The sequence below is a fragment of the Taudactylus pleione genome, unplaced genomic scaffold, assembly GCF_031769625.1.
Source record: "Taudactylus pleione unplaced genomic scaffold, aTauple2 ptg000350l, whole genome shotgun sequence".
NCBI classification, from domain to species: domain Eukaryota; kingdom Metazoa; phylum Chordata; class Amphibia; order Anura; family Myobatrachidae; genus Taudactylus; species Taudactylus pleione.
The window spans coordinates 1,096,931-1,117,927 of NW_028284751.1; the positions used below are offsets into that span (position 1 = coordinate 1,096,931).

The window sequence follows — 20,997 nt, forward strand, 5'->3', positions numbered from 1 at the left end:
GCAGTGGTCAGAGACAGGCCGGGGTCTGGTACTCAGTAATGGAGACAGATAATGATAGCAGTGGTCAGAGACAGGCCGGGGTCTGATACACAGTAATGGAGGCAGGTAATAATAGCAGTGGTCAGAGACAGACCGGGGTCTGGTACTCAGTAATGGAGGCAGGTAATAATAGCAGTGGTCAGAGACAGGCTGGGGTCTGGTACTCAGTAATGGAGGCAGGTAATGATAGCAGTGGTCAGAGACAGGCCGGGGTCTGGTACTCAGTAATGGAGGCAGGTAATAATAGCAGTGGTCAGAGACAGGCCGGGGTCTGGTACTCAGTAATGGAGACAGGTAATGATAGCAGTGGTCAGAGACAGGCCGGGGTCTGGTACTCAGTAATGGGGGCAGGTAATGACAGCAGTGGTCAGAGACAGGCCGGGGTCTGGTACACAGTAATGGAGGCAGGTAATTAATAATAGCATTGGTCAGAGACAGGCCGTGGTTTGGTACTCAGTAATGGAGGCAGGTAATAATAGCAGTGGTCAGAGATAGGCTGGGGTCTGGTACTCAGTAATGGTGACAGGTAATAATAGCAGTGGTCAGAGACAGGCAGGGGACTGGTACTCAGTAATGGAGACAGGTATTAATAACAGTGGTCATGAACAGGCCGGGGTCTGGTACTCAGTAATGGAGACAGGAAATAATAGCAGTGGTCAGAGACAGGCCGGGGTCTGGTACTCAGTAATGGAGACAGGTAATAATAGCAGTGGTCAGAGACAGGCCGGGGTCTGGTACACAGTAAAGGAGGCAGGTAATAATAGCAGTGGTCAGAGACAGGCCGGGGTCTGGTACTCAGTAATGGAGACAGGTAATAATAGCAGTGGTCAGAGACAGGCCGGGGTCTGGTACTCAGTAATGGAGGCAGGTAATGATAGCAGTGGTCAGGTACTCAGTAATGGAGGCAGGTAATAATAGCAGTGGTCTGAGACAGGCCGGGGTCTTATACTCAGTAATGGAGACAGATAATGATAGCAGTGATCAGAGACAGGCCGGGGTCTGGAACTCAGTAATGGAGGCAGGTAATGATAGCAGTGGTCAGAGACAGGCCGGGGTCTTGTACTCAGTAATGGAGGAAGGTAATGATAGCAGTGATCATAGACAGGCCGGGGTCTGGTACTCAGTAATGGAGAAAGGTAATAATAGCAGTGGTCATGGGCAGGCCGGGGTCTGGTACTCAGTAATGGAGACAGGTAATAATAGCAGTGGTCAGAGACAGGCCGGGGTCTGGTACTCAGTAATGGAGGCAGGTAATAATAGCAGTGGTCAGAGACAGGCCGGGGTCTGGTACTCAGTAATGGAGACAGATAATGATAGCAGTGGTCAGAGACATGCCGGGGTCTGATACACAGTAATGGAGGCAGGTAATAATAGCAGTGGTCAGAGACAGTCCGGGGTCTGGTACTCAGTAATGGAGGCAGGTAATAATAGCAGTGGTCAGAGACAGGCTGGGGTCTGGTACTCAGTAATGGAGGCAGGTAATGATAGCAGTGGTCAGAGACAGGCCGGGGTCTGGTACTCAGTAATGGAGGCAGGTAATGATAGCAGTGGTCAGAGACAGGCCGGGGTCTGGTACTCAGTAATGGAGACAGGTAATGATAGCAGTGGTCAGAGACAGGCCGGGGTCTGGTACTCAGTAATGGAGAAAGGTAATAATAGCAGTGGTCATGGGCAGGCCGGGGTCTGGTACTCAGTAATGGAGACAGGTAATAATAGCAGTGGTCAGAGACAGGCCGGGGTCTGGTACTCAGTAATGGAGACAGATAATGATAGCAGTGGTCAGAGACATGCCGGGGTCTGATACACAGTAATGGAGGCAGGTAATAATAGCAGTGGTCAGAGACAGGCCGGGGTCTGGTACTCAGTAATGGAGGCAGGTAATAATAGCAGTGGTCAGAGACAGGCTGGGGTCTGGTACTCAGTAATGGAGGCAGGTAATGATAGCAGTGGTCAGAGACAGGCCGGGGTCTGGTACTCAGTAATGGAGGCAGGTAATAATAGCAGTGGTCAGAGACAGGCCGGGGTCTAGTACTCAGTAATGGAGACAGGTAATGATAGCAGTGGTCAGAGACAGGCCGGGGTCTGGTACTCAGTAATGGGGGCAGGTAATGATAGCAGTGGTCAGAGACAGGCCGGGGTCTGGTACTCAGTAATGGAGGCAGTTAATTAATAATAGCATTGGTCAGAGACAGGCCGTGGTTTGGTACTCAGTAATGGAGGCAGGTAATAATAGCAGTGGTCAGAAATAGGCTGGGGTCTGGTACTCAGTAATGGTGACAGGTAATAATAGCAGTGGTCATGGACAGGCCGGGGTCTGGTACTCAGTAATGGAGTCTGATACACAGTAATGGAGGCAGGTAATAACAGCACTGGTCAGAGACAGGCCGGGGTCTGGTACTCAGTAATGGAGGCAGGTAATAATAGCAGTGGTCAGAGACAGGCCGGGGTCTGGTACTCAGTAATGGTGACAGGTAATAATAGCAGTGGTCATGGACAGGCCGGGGTCAGGTACTCAGTAATGGAGTCTGATACACAGTAATGGAGGCAGGTAATAATAGCACTGGTCAGAGACAGGCTGGGGTCTGGTACTCAGTAATGGAGACAGGTAATCATAGCAGTGGTCAGAGACAGGCCGGGGTCTGGTACTCAGTAATGGAGGCAGGTAATAATAGCAGTGGTCAGAGACAGGCCGGGGTTTGGTACTCAGTAATGGAGGCAGGTAATGATAGCAGTGGTCAGAGACAGGCCGGGGTCTGGTACTCAGTAATGGAGGCAGGTAATGATAGCAGTGGTCAGAGACAGGACGGGGTCTGGTACCCAGTAATGGAGGCAGGTAATAATAGCAGTGGTCTGAGACAGGCCGGGGTCTGGTACACAGTAAAGGAGGCAGGTAATAATAGCAGTGGTCAGAGACAGGCCGGGGTCTGGTACACAGTAATGGAGGCAGGTAATAATAGCAGTGGTCAGAGACAGGCTGGGGTCTGGTACTCAGTAATGGAGGCAGGTAATGATAGCAGTGGTCAGAGACAGGCCGGGGTCTGGTACTCAGTAATGGAGGCAGGTAATGATAGCAGTGGTCAGAGACAGGCCGGGGTCTGGTACTCAGTAATGGAGACAGGTAATGATAGCAGTGGTCAGAGACAGGCCGGGGTCTGGTACTCAGTAATGGAGAAAGGTAATAATAGCAGTGGTCATGGGCAGGCCGGGGTCTGGTACTCAGTAATGGAGACAGGTAATAATAGCAGTGGTCAGAGACAGGCCGGGGTCTGGTACTCAGTAATGGAGACAGATAATGATAGCAGTGGTCAGAGACATGCCGGGATCTGATACACAGTAATGGAGGCAGGTAATAATAGCAGTGGTCAGAGACAGGCCGGGGTCTGGTACTCAGTAATGGAGACAGGTAATAATAGCAGTGGTCATGAACAGGCCGGGGTCTGGTACTCAGTAATGGAGACAGGTAATGATAGTAGTGGTCAGAGACAGGCTGGGGTCTGGTACTCAGTAATGGAGGCAGGTAATGATAGCAGTGGTCAGAGACAGGCTGGGGTCTGGTACTCAGTAATGGAGACAGGTAATGATAGTAGTGGTCAGAGACAGGCTGGGGTGTGGTACTCAGTAATGGAGGCAGGTAATGATAGCAGTGGTCAGAGACAGGCCGGGGTCTGGTCCTCAGTAATGGAGGCAGGTAATAATAGCAGTGGTCAGAGACAGGCCGGGGTCTGGTACTCAGTAATGGAGACGGGTAATGATAGCAGTGGTCATGGACAGGCCGGGGTCTAGTACTCTATAATGGAGGCAGGTAATAATAGCAGTGGTCATGGACAGGCCGGGGTCTGGTACTCAGTAATGGAGTCTGATATACAGTAATGGAGGCAGGTAATAATAGCACTGGTCAGAGACAGGCCGGGGTCTGGTACTCAGTAATGGAGGCAGGTAATAATAGCAGTGGTCAGAGACAGGCTGGGGTCTGGTACTCAGTAATGGAGGCAGGTAATGATACCAGTGGTCAGAGACAGGCGGGGGTCTGGTACTCAGTAATGGAGGCAGGTAATAATAGCAGTGGTCAGAGACAGGCCGGGGTTTGGTACTCAGTAATTGAGGCAGGCAATAATAGCAGTGGTCAGAGACAGGCCGGGGTCTGGTACTCAGTAATGGAGGCAGGTAATAATAGCACTGGTCATGGACAGGCCGGGGTCTGGTACTCAGTAATGGAGTCTGATACACAGTAATGGAGGCAGGTAATAATAGCACTGGTCAGAGACAGGCCGGGGTCTGGTACGCAGTAATGGAGGCAGGTAATAATAGCAGTGGTCAGAGACAGGCTGGGGTCTGGTACTCAGTAATGGAGACAGGTAATGATAGCAGTGGTCAGAGACAGGCGGGGGTCTGGTACTCAGTAATGGAGGCAGGTAATAATAGCAGTGGTCAGAGACAGGCCGGGGTTTGGTTCTCAGTAATGGAGGCAGGTAATTATAGCAGTCGTCAGAGACAGGCCGGGGTCTGGTACTCAGTAATGGAGGCAGGTAATAATAGCAGAGGTCAGAGACAGGCCGGGGTCTGGTACTCAGTAATGTAGGCAGGTAATAATAGCAGTGGTCAGAGACAGGCTTGGGTCTGGTACTCTGTAATGGAGACAGGTAATGATAGCAGTGGTCAGAGACAGGCGCGGGTCTGGTACTCAGTAATGGAGGCAGGTAATGATAGCAGTGGTCAGGTACTCAGTAATGGAGACAGGTAATAATAGCAGTGGTCAGAGACAGGCTGGGGTCTGGTACTCAGTAATGGAGGCAGGTAATGATAGCAGTGGTCAGAGACAGGCCGGGGTCTGGTACTCAGTAATGGAGGCAGGTAATGATAGCAGTGGTCAGAGACAGGCCGGGGTCTGGTACTCAGTAATGGAGACAGGTAATGATAGCAGTGGTCATGGGCAGGCCGGGGTCTGGTACTCAGTAATGGAGACAGGTAATAATAGCAGTGGTCAGAGACAGGCCGGGGTCTGGTACTCAGTAATGGAGGCAAGTAATAATAGCAGTGGTCAGAGACAGGCCGGGGTCTGGTACTCAGTAATGGAGACAGATAATGATAGCAGTGGTCAGAGACATGCCGGGGTCTGATACACAGTAATGGAGGCAGGAAATAATAGCAGTGGTCAGAGACAGGCCGGGGTCTGGTACTCAGTAATGGTGACAGGTAATAATAGCAGTGGTCATGGACAGGCTGGGGTCTGGTACTCAGTAATGGAGTCTGATACACAGTAATGGAGGCAGGTAATAATAGCACTGGTCAGAGACAGGCCGGGGTCTGGTACTCAGTAATGGAGGCAGGTAATAATAGCAGTGGTCAGAGACAGGCCGGGGTCTGGTACTCAGTAATGGTGACAGGTAATAATAGCAGTGGTCATGGACAGGCAGGGGTCTGGTACTCAGTAATGGAGTCTGATACACAGTAATGGAGGCAGGTAATAATAGCACTGGTCAGAGACAGGCCGGGGTCTGGTACTCAGTAATGGAGACAGGTAATGATAGCAGTGGTCAGAGACAGGCCGGGGTCTGGTACTCAGTAATGGAGGCAGGTAATGATAGCAGTGGTCAGAGACAGGCCGGGGTCTGGTACCCAGTAATGGAGGCAGGTAATAATAGCAGTGGTCAGAGACAGGCCGGGGTCTGGTACTCAGTAATGGAGGCAGGTAATAATAGCAGTGGTCAGAGACAGGCTGGGGTCTGGTACACAGTAATGGAGACAGGTAATGATAGCAGTGGTCAGAGACAGGCCGAGGTCTGGTACTCAGTAATGGAGGCAGGTATTATACTCAGTAATGCAGGCAGGTAATAATAGCAGTGGTCAGAGACAGGCCGGGGTCTGGTACTCAGTAATGGAGGCAGGTAATGATAGCAGTGGTCAGAGACAGGCCGGGGTCTGGTACTCAGTAATGGAGACAGGTAATGATAGCAGTGGTCAGAGACAGGCCGGGGTCTGGTACACAGTAATGGAGGCAGGTAATAATAGCAGTGATCAGAGACAGGCCGGGGTCTGGTACTCAGTAATGGAGGCAGGTAATGATAGCAGTGGTCAGAGACAGGCCGGGGTGTGGTACTCAGTAATGGAGGCAGGTAATAATAGCATTGGTCAGAGACAGGCCGGGGTGTGGTACTCAGTAATGGAGGCAGGTAATAATAGTAGTGGTCAGAGACAGGCCGGGGTCTGGTACTCAGTAATGGAGGCAGGTAATAATAATAGCACTGGTCAGAGACAGGCCGGGGTCTGGTACTCAGTAATAGAGACAGGTAATGATAGCAGTGGTCAGAGACAGGCCGGGGTCTGGTAGACAGTAATGGAGACAGGTAATGATAGCAGTGGTCAGAGACAGGCCATGGTCTGGTACTCAGTAATGGAGACAGGTAATGATAGCAGTGGTCAGAGACAGGCCGGGGTCTGGTACTCAGTAATGGAGACAGGTAATGATAGCAGTGGTCAGAGACAGGCCGGGGTCTGCTACTCAGTAATGGAGGCAGGTAATAATAGCAGTGGTCAGAGACAGGCCGGGGTTTGGTACTCAGTAATGGAGGCAGTTAATAATAGCAGTGGTCAGAGACAGGCCGGGGTCTGGTACTCAGTAATGGAGACAGGTAATAATAGCAGTGGTCAGAGACAGGCCGGGGTCTGGTACTCAGTAATGGAGGCAGATAATAATTGCATTGGTCAGAGACAGGCCGGGGTCTGGTACTCAGTAATGGAGACAGGTAATGATAGTAGTGGTCAGAGACAGGCCGGGGTCTGGTACTCAGTAATGGAGGCAGGTAATAATAGCAGTGGTCAGAGACAGGCCAGGGTCTGGTACTCAGTAATGGAGGCAGATAATTATAGTAGTGGTCAGAGACAGGCCGGAGTCTGGTAGACAGTAATGGAGGCAGGTAATAATAGCAGTGGTCAGAGACAGGCCGGGGTCTGGTACTCAGTAATGGAGACAGATAATGGTAGCAGTGGTCAGAGACAGGCCGGGGTCTGGTACTCAGTAATGGAGGCAGGTAATAATAGCAGTGGTCAGAGACAGGCCGGGGTCTGGTACTCAGTAATGGGGGCATGTACTAATAGCAGTGGTCAGAGACAGGCCGGGGTCTGGTACTCAGTAATGGAGGCAGGTAATGATAGCAGTGGTCAGAGACAGGCCGGGGTCTGGTACTCAGTAATGGGGGCAGGTAATAATAGCAGTGGTCAGAGACAGGCCAGGGTCTGGTACTCAGTAATGGGGGCAGGTAATAATAGCAGTGGTCAGAGACAGGCCGGGGTCTGGTACTCAGTAATGGGGGCAGGTAATAATAGCAGTGGTCAGAGACAGGCCGGGGTCTGGTACTCAGTAATGGAGGCAGGTAATAATAGCAGTGGTCAGAGACAGGCCGGGGTCTGGTACTCAGTAATGGAGGCAGGTAATAATAGCAGTGGTCAGAGACAGGCCGGGGTCTGGTACTCAGTAATGGAGGCAGGTAATGATAGCAGTGGTCAGAGACAGGCCGGTGTCTGGTACTCAGTAATGGAGACAGGTAATAATAGCAGTGGTCAGAGACAGGCCGGGGTCTGGTACTCAGTAATGGGGGCAGGTAATAATAGCAGTGGTCAGAGACCGGCCAGGGTCTGATACACAGTAATGGAGGCAGGTAATAATAGCAGTGTTCAGAGACAGGCCGGGGTCTGATACACAGTAATGGAGGCAGGTAATAATAGCAGTGGTCAGAGACAGGCCGGGGTCTGGTACTCAGTAATGGAGACAAGTAATAATAGCAGTGGTCAGAGACAGGCCGGGGTCTGGTACTCAGTAGTGGAGGCAGGTAATGATAGCAGTGGTCAGAGACAGGCCGGGGTCTGGTAGACAGTAATGGAGACAGGTAATAATAGCAGTGGTCAGAGACAGGCCGGGGTCTGATACACAGTAATGGAGGCAGGTAATAATAGCAGTGGTCAGAGACAGGCCGGGGTCTGGTACTCAGTAATGGAGACAGGTAATGATAGCAGTGGTCAAAGACAGGCCTGGGTCTGGTACTCAGTAATGGAGGCAGGTAATAATAGCAGTGGTCAGAGACAGGCCGGGGTCTGGTACTCAGTAATGGAGACAGGTAATAATAGCAGTGGTCAGAGACAGGCCTGGGTCTGGTACTCAGTAATTGAGGAAGGTAATAATAGCAGTGGTCAGAGACAGGCCAGGGTCTGATACTCAGTAATGGAGACATGGTTGCATGCCACTCTGGCTCGCTGAAATTCAGGTAGAGGGGTCATAGATATGGAGTAGGGACACTATACTCAGAGAACGCAGTTTTAGCTGCTTTATTCCATTTTTTAAACCATATCCTCTATTTTCACCTTTGAAAATGTTTACGCAAATCTCAGCAGAGGCATTTGTGATGCCATGGCTAACACACACACACACAGAAAATAAAAGACATTGATTAATTAATTGTTTTTTAGGGGTCACTTGGGAGGGAGAGCATCCAAAAGAAGCAGCAGCCCCTTGATAAATGACACAGGCAGCACAGAACCCCTTTGCACCTACATTGCTGATAAATGTAGCTAACACGCACACACATAAAAATTTATTTTATTTTTTCACTGGTGGTGTGGCTAACACGCACACAAAAAAAATTGTTTGTTTATTTCTTTTTTTTAACGCTGGGGTGAACCCCTGAAAAAGGCAGCAGCCCCTTAACAGACAGCAGCACAGCACTCCTACGCACCTACACCGATGACAGGTGTGGCTAACACGCACACAAAACAACATTTATTTTTTCTTGTTTTTAACACTGGGGTGAACCGCTGAAAAAGGCAGCAGCCCCTTAACAGACAGCAGCACAGCACCCCTGCACTGAAGTGTGGCAAACACTAACACACACATTTCTTTTTTCCACTGGGGGTGGGTGAAGAGCACCCCGAAGGACAGAGCACCTCCTGGACAACACAGCACTACAGCCAGCCAGCCCCTATGGACAGGACAACAGCCAGCCCCTATGGACAGGACAACGACAGCCAGCCAGCCCCTACGGACACGACAACAACCAGCTAGCCCTTATGGACAGGACAACAGCCAGCCCTTATATGGACAACAGTAGCCAGCCAGCCCCTATGCACAGCGTCAGCGTGCAATTAACAACAGCACAGGCCCCAGCTCCCTCCCTCTTCACTCTCCACGGCCGGAATGAAAAATGGCGGCAATCGCTGGACCTTTATAGAATCCGAAACCCGTCAGAATTCGACAGCGGGATGATGACATTTTGCCTCATTTTCAGACCGGAGTGAGGCGGGGTAACCCAAGCCAACTCGGATCTGCCTCAGATCCCCAAACTTCGGGTGGGATTGGTTATCAGGGAACCGAACCCGCTCATCCCTAACAGAGACAGGACTGAATGAAAACCCTTTTGAAAGCCCACATACAATATTTGGTCATGTCCATTTCTCTGATCGGCCACAACGGGTGTCGCCGAGTTCTGGGGACTGCAACCTTTGCACTTCTACATTTCAGCCTGGATGTCAAATAAGAGAACACATTTGAATGATATCTGACAAAGCGCCTTTTATACAAACGAACATTAAGCACATTAGTCATCTGATGTGGGAGCATAAGGGAAGGACTTACAAATGCTGTGGATTCTTATCATTGGTTACTAGTCCTGTGACTATTTGTCAAACAGTGGACTACAGAGGCCAATCAGGAAACACTGGATGAGAAGACAGAGACATCTTATAATCTATAACAGCACTGGTAGCTATAACAGCATTGGGCTGTCTTTATATTACGGTGATGGAATTTGAGTAGTAGGACCAGGAATGAATGAGTAGGACCTTCAGTTCTCTACTTTGAGTTTGGTATTTCAGCTGAGTGACCGGTCAGATTTTTGGGCAAAGGGATGGCAGGGGTAAGGTGTAACCAGTGGGTTAGATATTTAATTTCTACAAAACATACAAGTACTAGAGCCTGTGCTGGACCCTATTGAGGTTTGAAAGGAGCTTGTATTTATGTTGAGACTGGCCATAACCCTTATATTCAGACAAGGCATAAATACAGGGACCTACTCTCTTGCGTCTGATTGCACCTTACACTGGCAGAAGATGTACAGTGAGCCCCTAAATAAGACCTTATATGATGTGAGCAGCCACATTCCATATGAATGAGCATTATAAGATGTAGAGACGCTAAGCATTATGGGTTCCTGAGAGTAATGTCCAACATTCTAGACAAAGGGCTTTGGGAGATAGTGTAACTCTAGATATCCTGGGACACGTCATTACTGTATATCTGTGTCCTGGTTATATATGTTAGCATTGGCGTAACTAGGGCCTTTGTCGCCCAGGGCATGGCCACATGCCACAAGGGGCGTGGCCACTAAAAAATGGTGACAGGGAGATAGCACTGGGTGTCAGGGAGAGGGTGACAGCACTGGGTGACAGGGAGAGGGTGACAGCACTGGGTGACAGGGAGAGGGTGACAGCACTGGGTGACAGAAAGAGGGTGACGCCAGAAGAAGGTGAAGGCAGTGGATGATGGACAGAATGACAGCAATGGGTGACAGGGAGAGGGTGACGACAGGGAGAGGGTGACAGCCAGTGGATGACAAATATACAGTATTTAAATTTTCTTACCTGGGACCAGAATTGTGGCACGTGGATGACAGCTCCTCCTAGGACTTAACGCCGGAGGTAGGCATGAGCCATAGAGGGGAAGCTGTGGAACGTAAAGTGGAAGGGGAGGAGCTGAGGATTGGGGAGAGCGAGCCCCTCCTCCACCTCCAGCCTGGCACGGACTCTTGTAAGCCAGGCTCTGTAACTCTGGGGAGGGGCGGAGGAGAGGGGAGGACAAGTGAGAGCAGTCCCTCCTCCTCCTCCTCCGGCTGTGCCTGGTCTGTCAATCACAGACAGTGTTCTGGCATCGGCTGCATCACTGGCGGTAGGTAGTTCAGCAGCATATAATGAGTCAATGTGACTCATTGCTGGTGGCTGCGGGGGATAGCTGCGGGCCGGAGACCGGTGCTCCCCTCCCCTGCGCACCGAATACGACACAGCGACCAGGACACTTGACCCGCACGACCCCCCCTAATTGCGTCACTGTATGTTAGTGCTTACTGCGCATGTGCAAGAGATAAGAATAGTCCATGCTATGTCATGCCAGCCAGTGACTGGTACATCCTAATATGGTTTAATATCCGGGAAGCCAACACCCACATGTTGTCATAAAAGATGGATCCAGACAAAAGCCCTTAGGCTTCGCTGCAGAATGTGACATTGCAATAGGATGCCTGCTAGTATATAGATTAATTCCAGGCTTCTGCTTAAAGATGGAAGGTGCCTCCTGGATAGAACCTACACTATGTTAAGAAGAAGATGATTAATATGTATGGCGTGAACACCTAGACATTAATTCAGTATATACTCTGTTTACTTTTATAATAAAGTATAAGTTGAATTTGCACTGACACAGGGGCGTATCTATAATGGGTGCAGTATGTGCGGGGTACACGGGGCCCCAAGCACACCCTGCACCCATATTATTTTAAACTCACCAGTCCGTGGTCCCGTGTCAGCACTGCTCAGAACGCCGGAAAATGGCCACCACGGCCAATTTTCCGGCGTTCTGCGCATGCGCAGTAGATTCCGGGCACACTCTAGTGCCCGGAGTCTACTAATGCTCCGGTGGCTGGCCAGCTGCATCAGTCGGCTGCCAGCCACCGGGGAGAGATGAGGGGTCCCCGCACGAGGAGTGCACACGGGCCCCTTCCTCACTTAAGACGCCCCTGCACTTACGCCATTGATCACGTTGTATCATTATTTCGCTTTGATCAAAAGAAACCCACAGTATACAGAAGGTTGAATGTACCTTTACCACTGGCAGACGGATGCCACCAACTGTATCCTGATGTGGCATTTACAGGCGTTGTGGCCCCCCCAATCACTGTGCATGCATCCCTACAGTTTGCCCCCCGGGGGTCCCTAAAGCTAACCCTCCACGCCTATCTTTAGTCCCATGTCGGGATAGCGGCGGGCGGGATAGGGCCCGCCGGTATCCTGATTGCATCCCCTCTGAATGACTATCACAACATTACTGTGGGTGTGATGATTAGGGAGGAATGGGTAGTGGTGGGAAGGGGATGTGTGTGGGGGGGGGGGGGAGCATGGGCATACTGGGGACTGTGCAAGGTTCATGGGCGTGTGCATGGATTGTGCAGGATGCGCACACATCTGAGGTAGCCCCAACCACCGATGTACCAGGGTGCAAGGCTGTGCAACAGTGACCACAGCAGCGCTCCAATCCAGGAAAAGCAGCTGCGAGTGATGGGCAGCAGGAGCTGACGGAGCAGCTGGGATTCGCCGAGTGCCCACCCCAGGCGAATGGTCTATGTCCAAAGGGTCCAGAGTAGAGCAAAAGTGTGCCCTGTGCCGGCACCGTTCCCTGGACATGTGACATCACGATGTCACAATGCGGGGGTGGGGTCGCCAGGACCAGGGAGAAATCGAATGTCATAAGGACCACCCACGAGGTCCTGCGGCAAAGAACCTGGAGCCTCATAGAAATGACGACCCTAGTAGGTAGAATAACATAACACAATATATATGGACCTTCAGCTACAGCGCTGGTTTTAAATACAGAGCAACAAGTGTCAATTAAAACCTCACTCACTTTTTAAATTGCCACATCTTACAGCTCCTGTTTTATTCCCCAATTACAGACGGAGCAGAGTTTATGGCAGAAAACATTGCATGAACAAGAACTAAGTGCTATCCCATTAGCGGCAATAAACATCGCTCCATCAGTACAATAGATATTTAGGGGCTAATTTATCAACGCGCTTTACCATACGTAACAAATGAACCATTATCATACTCGTTGCGTATGATAAAACGCGTTGATAAATAGGCCCCGTAACGTCTCTTATTTTTATTACTAAAAACTGTTTCCCCTGTTTTGCTAAGCAATTATTTTTTGCGTCGTTAATATGCAAATCCCTTAAAACAATTAGCCTGGTTTTATTTCACAGTCATCCCATTCCTGTCCAAAGGAAGTGCTTTATATAATCCTATTACCGTCCTCTTGATAAACCAGGAGATGAAGAACATATTTGTCAGCGAAGGCGTTAAAGCTGGAGGTTAAGCGCCATAATCACCTTTGTTCCGTGGCTGGCATAAAATGGTCTGTTTCTCCAGCCAGGACAATAGCTTGCCTGATGCCAGAGATTCATTGTTCAGCCAGGGTTTAATCACTGAATGCAGCTTTCTAATCTAGGGACTGAAATAAAAAGTCCTATTTCCCAGCAGATGATGCAGCCTGTGCTCCTTAATCATGCATGTATTCAAGGCAGGGAACAGCCAGAGCACTTAGCAGATGGCACTTTGAGGGGAGAAACCAGGACTGAGAATCACCACTCACCACTGCCCTGAGGTAAGTAGCCCACTGCCTGTGCCCTGAGCAGGTAATAGGGAATATAGAGTGTAAACTCCATTGGGGCAGTAACTGAATGTCAATCACTGAAATACTCTCTGTAAAGTGCTGCAGAATATGTGTGCTCTCCATTAAGGTTCCTATAATATTAGTAGTAGCCCAGGGAGCCTGTACCCACAAGCCCAGGTCCTGAGTGCAAGGCTAGAGCCAGCTTACAATGCCAGTAACAAGTGGGGGGTGCAGGGCTGTGAGACATCAGCCAGCTGACACACAGCAAGAGGCAGACAGATGTCAGAAGCCAGTAGCCCATTTTCAGTCTGGAGGAGGAAGTGGGTGATCTTTAATTTCCTGACGGCTGTGTAAAAAGATGGGTGGAGATTTCTCTATCTGGGCTTCTCATACAGCCTCTGTGTTGTTTCCCCTACAGTCACCACCACCACACAGGGCTGGATCAGACCTAGTGCACACACACACAGCCTGCAAACCAAGGTAAGCTCCAAATGCATGGCAGGCTTCTCTTTGTCTGTATACAGTATAACACATACAGATACATTGTAGCAAGGTGGCAGAATGACTTCTGTGATTTGTTTTTTTATATCTTTATTTTTCAGTCCCCCATTTATATGCACCTAATAGGAGGAGGGAACAGTTATTTATTTATTTATTGCACAGTATATTTCTTTCTGTGGTGATTTTACCCCTCCTGTGCAATAATAACCTGGCTTCCACTGTTGCATCTATGAACATGTTTGTAGACATGTTTAATTGCCTACATGCTATCCTCCATCACACATTGTTTTTACTCCTCTTTATTTACTAAGGTGCTCGTTTGTTTTTTACACATCTGGAGATTTATTTAATATTTAAATAACAAAATGTAAAAAAAAAATGGCAGTGGACTTTATATTTACTAAATTATCCAAATAGGCTTTGGTAGTACAGAGCGTACCATTGTGCACAGGTTGGGGAGAGGGGTGGGAACCCATGCAGCTAAAATCACTGTTTTTCCCCTCAATTTCATGTTTTTCATAAATACAATGCACCCTCTGTGAAGCGATTTGTAAGCTGTTAGGGAGAGAAAGATGTATGACCACCATCCGCGCACACAAAAAAATGCATTATAATTTAATGTTGTAGTAGGACATATAGGTTATGTCTAATATAAACACGCACGCAGGCATTTAACAGCTGTAAATAGCATTCAGAGAAAAGCGCTTGAATTAGGCGAGCATGAATGAATTGTCTGTTTTAAAACCTGCATCCTGTAAATCGTGTGTCCATTTACACAGCATCATCTGTAAGCTATTTCAGTTCTGTAGCTATGGTAACGGTGTGATGTGTCGTTGCATTTTAATGTATTATTGCAATAAGACCCACACCCACCCCCCCCCATCCAAAATCGCACACATTTCTGTTCTGCCACCTACAATAAAACAAATGTACCGCTATCGTCTATAGGTGTAACTCTTTACGTCGCGCTCGGACATTTGGCAATGAAAGTGTTAAACGTTGAGATTTAGGATGGCATAGAGGGTGAGACACTTGAGCGTGCAATTTAGCTTTGTGATGTCACCATCTGCTACTTTCTCAGGTTTCCTGTGGAATTATTAAAGGTATTTACATAAATTAGCATTTTTTAAGTAAAAAAAGAAAAAGACATAATGAGTTGAATTTCGGGTGTTTCTGTGTTGGGTAAGGAAGCCTCCTAAATTGGTTATAGTCAGATGAATAAATCCAGTTGTCTGTTTTATGATCTATGTTTCCTGTAAAGGGCTGTTACCCACACTGGTTGCTGTGACTTGTTATCCTCTTCATTCATAAACTGCCTCGTGTGAATAATCCCATTGGGCAAACCATATGAAACAGCCGCCATACTTCTTACACTGTATCAGAACTGGGCTCCGTCCAATGGATCTTGTTATAAATTTCTTATATTGGCCAGATTTCCATTACATATAGTTCCACAGAAAAAAAAAAGATGTAATCCTCTTAGCAGGCATCTGTCTCCTGTCTGGAATTCAATAATTCAATTATAGATTCTGTATAGGAAAGAGCTATGTCAAATATTCCCCCAAAACTCAAAGGCCAGCTGTGTCCTATTTGAGTCCATTCGACATATTGATGGCAATTAATATCCCAATAGAAGATGGCAAGACACACCTCAGATGTGTATTTGTGAGGGGCGTCCTGGTGTTATAATCCAAATCTGATTTATTTACATTATTAAACCTTAGGCAGTGCTATCTCTGGGGGTAGAGCTGTGTTTTGTGCAAGTTTTATTATAAATTAATTATCGTTCTTTGTGCAAAAGATTAACTTCCCTTTTTTTTAAATTTCCTTCCTATTTTATCAGAATTTTGTTACGTGACTTTGGCTGTACTTGCAAATTTGCATTATTTTATATATATATTTTTTTTTTCAGTTGGAGGATTGGTTTATATAGATTATTTGACTTCTGCAAAATGGTTTAGGAAATCACTGGTTAGATTTGCTCATAAGCATTTAAAAACAACAACACCAAACTGCAAAACTATACATGTTTTGTAGCAATTTTAGTAAATGCAGGAAACCGGGTCTGTGAAATGCATTTTGGTAGGACCTGGCCCAAATAGAGATGTTTTACTTTTATGCTTGTCCATCTATATAATTGAGAAAGTGTGTGTCCGTTTGTCCTTTATGCATGGCCAGAGTTTTGTACCTAGGGGTCGGTTCAGACCTGGACTCTAAGCTGCACTCCCTCGTTGCCAAAAGGGGCCGGGTATGCAAATTACGTGAACGCACTGTCTGGTGTAAGAACGCCTTCTATGTCTTAGAGAGCTAGCAGCGCGAACGCATGCCGGTATAAAGAGGCCCACTTTTCTTTCTTAAAACACGTCATCTCCAGGAAGTGTATGATTAATCAGAACCATCGAGACCCATCGGAGCAGCACGCAACGCTTGAGGTAGACCCTACCCCACCGCAAGCACTGCGATCACTGCAGGCTGAAATACAACCAAGTGACATCTACAATGACGCATCTTTGCTAATTACGCACACCCATAAAACTCCGTTTTGACACCCAGACATGCCTGCGTACGCAGCACCACTCCCCCCGTTCACAAGCACCTTCCCCTGTTACCACCCACAAACGGCACATTCTGTCACTCAAAGTAGTGTCCAGTCTGTGTACTATGAAGACACAATTCCCGATTGCAGGGACTGGTTCGCGTATGCGTATTTTGCTGCATAAGCATGCGCAGACGGGTGACTATCGGCCATAGCGTGCGTCCGCGGCTTAGAGAACGTGTCTGAATCGGGCCCCTAGATCCACCAAATTTGGCATGGTGGTGTAGTTTGACCAGGATTAGTTTTTTGCCTAGGTTTGACCTTCGTCAGGCCACACACTGTCACACAATCCCATAAAACCGGGACACTTAAATTACACAGGTTCTGGGGCTGAGGGGCTGGCATCATACACACACTGGCACAGGCTTGCTTATGAGCAGCTCAGCACTCAATACATTCAGACTGTGGCAGATAGTTTAATCAATCCACAATGTTTAAACCTGGCAAAGCTTAGCAAATAGAGATTATAAACAGCAGTGGAGATTGATCGCAGCCACAGAGTGCCACTGCGGACAGGCCACCATCTGTCTGGGAACGGGAGTCCAGTCCTGGCATTCCCCTCCCTTGATGGCAGCCCTGATAGTCGTGGTTTTCAATGTTGGTCTGCAGAGTCATTTTAGGGGGGTGATTAAGAAGCGGGCGCAGTGACAGGGATCACACAGATTCACGATTATTCCGGAATCTGTGCACTCACCTGATCCGTACTGCGCATGTGCAGTACGGTTCTGCAATCTCACACGCAGTCTGGTGGCAGACTGTCAGTGATTGAGAGTCTGCTGCCGCTTCTGGCTACGGAGCAGCAGGCGATGGCTTCCATTTCCCGCCGTTGGGAGATAATGGAAAGACCAGGATCTCTATCGGATGATGGAGATTTCCTGACCTATTTTGCTCATCTGTGGCGGCTGGCTTGCGTGACCCCATGGTCACTCAGCCGGCCAAAGGTATTGCATATGATCCAATGCTGCGTCCTTGGACACAGCTCGGATCAGTAATGCATGCTGGAGACGTAACACCTCCTGCTGCATTACCATATCGCAGCTGCTAGCATGTCAGCACCTACAATAGCATATTCACCCGCAGCTTAATCACCCCCTCTGTTCTGCAGCGATTTCTGAAACTCAAGTGACTTTGGGGTCTATTCCTGAAGCAGAAATCATCTCTGCTTCGTGCTGTTCATGGAGCAAGTTACCGTGGAGAAGTGTATTACGTCTCCAGCTGTACCCCTGCTCCATGTCTGTATCGCACCACCATGCTTTTGTATGATGAGTGCGATTCATAGAAGACCGTAAAAGCTCAGCTTTCCGTTTATCTCTTGCGTACAGATTCGCCATCTGAGGATGGCGTTATCTGTACCGCAAGATGAACAGAGCAGGGCAGTTGCATAGTTCCCTGCTGTCTGCCTGGCACCAGGCGCTGGCTCCACCTCCTTTTCCCAGCTTCCTTTGCTCTCAGACACTGGTGCATACGCAGCGAGAAATAGACATATCGGGCTCCCGATATGTCTGTCTTCTCACTGCATCCAGGTATTGCGGAGCGGCTGGACCGACGCTTGAAGACACCGGAGAGGTACACTAACGTTCAAAAGTTTGGGGTCACCCAGACAATTTTGTGTTTTACATGAAAACTGACTTTTATTTATCAAATGAGTTGCAAAATGAATAGAACTTATAGTCAAGACATTGGCAAGGTTAGAAATTATGATTTTTATTTGAAATAATAATTTTGTCCTTCAAACTTTGCTTTTATCAAAGAATGCTCCTTTTGCCGCAATTACAGCGTTGCAGACCTTTGGCATTCTAGCTGTTAATTTGTTGTGGTAATCTGAAGAATTTTCACCCCACGCTTCCTGAAGCACCTCCCACAAGTTGGATTGGCTTGATTGGCACTTTTTGCGTACCGTACGGTCAAGCTGCTCCCACAACAGCTCAATGGGGTTGAGATCTGGTGACTGCGCTGGCCACTCCATTACAGATAGAATAGCAGCTGCCTGCTTCTTCCCTAAATAGCTCTTGCATAATTTGGAGGTGTGCTTTGGGTCATTGTCCTGTTGGAGGTGGAACTTGGCTCCAATCAAGCGCTCTGCACAGGGTATGGCATGGCGTTGCAAAATAGAGTGATAGCCTTCCTTATTCAAAATCCCTTTTACCTTGTACAAATCTCCCACTTTACCAGCACCAAAGCAGCACCAGACCATCACATTACCTCCACCATGCTTGTCAGATGGCATCAGGCACTCTTCCAGCATCTTTTTACTTGTTCTGCGTCTCACAAATGTTCTTCTGTGTGATCGAAACACCTCAAACTTCGATTAGTCTGTACATAAAAATTTTTTCCAATCATCCTCTGTCCAATGTCTCTGTTCCTTTGCCCATATTAATCCTTTTCCTTTTATTGGCCAGTCTCAGATATGGCTTTGCCTAGAAGGCCAGCATCCCGGAGTTGCCTCTTCATTGTAGACGTTGACACTGGCATTTTGCGGGTACCATTTAATAAAGCTGCCAGTTGAGGACTTGTGAGGCATCTATTTCTCAAACTAGAGACTCTAATGTACTTGTCTTCTTGCACTTCTCTTTCTACTCTAGTTAGAGCCTGTTTGTGCTGTCCTCTGAAGGGAGTAGTACACACCGTTGTAGGAAATGTTCAGTTTCTTGCATGAAATAGCCTTCATTTCTAAGAACAAGAATAGCCTTTCACGTTTCACATGAAACTTCTCTTTTTCTGGCCATTTGGAGAGTATAATCGAACCCACAAATGTGATGCTCCAGATACTCAACTAGCTCAAAGGAAGGCCAGTTTTGTAGCTTCTCTAACGATCAAACCCATTTTCAGCTGTGCTAAAATAATTGCACAAGGGTTTTCTAGTCATCCATTAGTCTGCTAACGCGTTTAGCAAACACAATGTACCACGAGGACACTAGAGTGATGGTTGCTGGAAATGGGCCTCTGTACACCTATGTAGATATTCCTTTAAAACCAGACATTTGCAGCTAGTATAGTCATTTACCACATTAACAATGTATAGAGTGTATTTCTGATTAATTTAATGTTATCTTCATTGACAAAAACAGTGCTTTTCTTTAAAAAAAAATAAGGAAACTTCTAAGTGACCTCATACTTTTGAACGGCAGTGTAAGTGTACTTGAATGGCTACTAAGCATCACTATATATCGCATTCATGTGATGTGATATATAGTGATGTTTATCGTGTGCCACTTCATGCTCTACATGAATAGACCCCATAGGAAGCTATACTGATTTCTGTAATCAGTCTGCTCCTGATATACCCTAACGGTATGAGAATACACCTGCCTGCATGGTTATCCAGGTTATAGGTGAGGTCAGTGTAAAATAAATGAAGGCTGCAGGTGTACATCAGGGTCCAGTCTTCAACCAGGGCAACGCCGGGTATCCCAGCCAGTTTATAATATTATTTTTCATGTTTTGCTTTGATAAGGGAAAATGGGTTTATTGAAAACCTGTGACAGACTTGGTTATGGTCCAGTGGGGCCCTATCGCATAATTGTGCTCAAGTCCCCCTTCTGTGTGATCTGTGGCTTAAGGGGTTGATTCCATGTTGACGCAACTCTTAGTGGAGAGACAAAAAGTAGTTAAGTGTGATTAAAAGCAGCCCTTGCCCACTTACCCTTGTAGTGGGCTTCTTATTCCCTTACTGCCCGCACATGTGCTGATCCATTGTGCCCAGTACACTTTGCAGCACACCTTGGGGCAATTGCGTGTGCCCATGGAATTGAGGAGATACAGATCTTTCTTAAAGAGCGTTGTTTCAACGTAAATGCGTTTTTGTCTAAGGATATTCGTGTGAGGGGTCTTTGGTGGGTAGGACTTTGTATGCAAAGTGAGAGTCGGCGCCATTGAAGGAATGATTTCCAAACAATTCATGTTTTCTTGATGTTAAATTTGGAGCAGATAATAAAAAGGGGGCTTCTATCGCTATAACGCGTTTCGCAGGTTGCTACCCGCTTTCCCAGATAGTAGAATATACAGGTTGAGTCTCCCATATCCAAAATGCTTGGGACCAAGGGTATTTTGGATATCGGAATATTCCGTATTTTGGAATAATTGCATACCATATTGAAATGTCTTAGGAATAGGGCCCAAATCTAAACACAGAATGCATTTATGAATCATATACACCTTATACACAAAGCCTATAGGTAATTTTATACTTTATTTTTAATAATTTGTGCCTTAATAAAGTTTGTGTACATTGAGCCATCAAAAATCTAAAGTTTCACTATCTCAGTCATGCTAAAAATATTCCGTATTTCGGAATATTTGGATATGGGAGACTCAACCTGTACTGTAATTAGACATATAATAGAGCCTGATGCAGTGGCAATGTCGGACGCAGTGGACCAATGTTTTCTACTGTGCATGCGTCTTTAAGCTGGGTACACACTAGACGACTTTTTGA

At 47.6% G+C, this 20,997-nt stretch overlaps 1 protein-coding gene across 2 annotated transcripts in view; it reads left to right on the plus strand.

Annotated features, from left to right (window-relative positions):
• The first annotated feature begins 13,368 nt into the window (after window positions 1–13,368).
• Window positions 13,369–20,997, plus strand: part of GNG2 (G protein subunit gamma 2) — a 77,660-nt gene continuing 70,031 nt past the window's right edge. Inside the window, exons 1-2 of one of the 2 annotated variants that reach the window (XM_088444165.1) lie at window positions 13,369–13,456; window positions 13,884–13,945. The gene's annotated coding sequence lies outside the window, so the exon portion shown is untranslated. Of the gene's footprint in view, window positions 13,457–13,762; window positions 13,946–20,997 lie in introns of those variants that run through there. The other variant, XM_088444166.1, reaches the window with a different exon arrangement.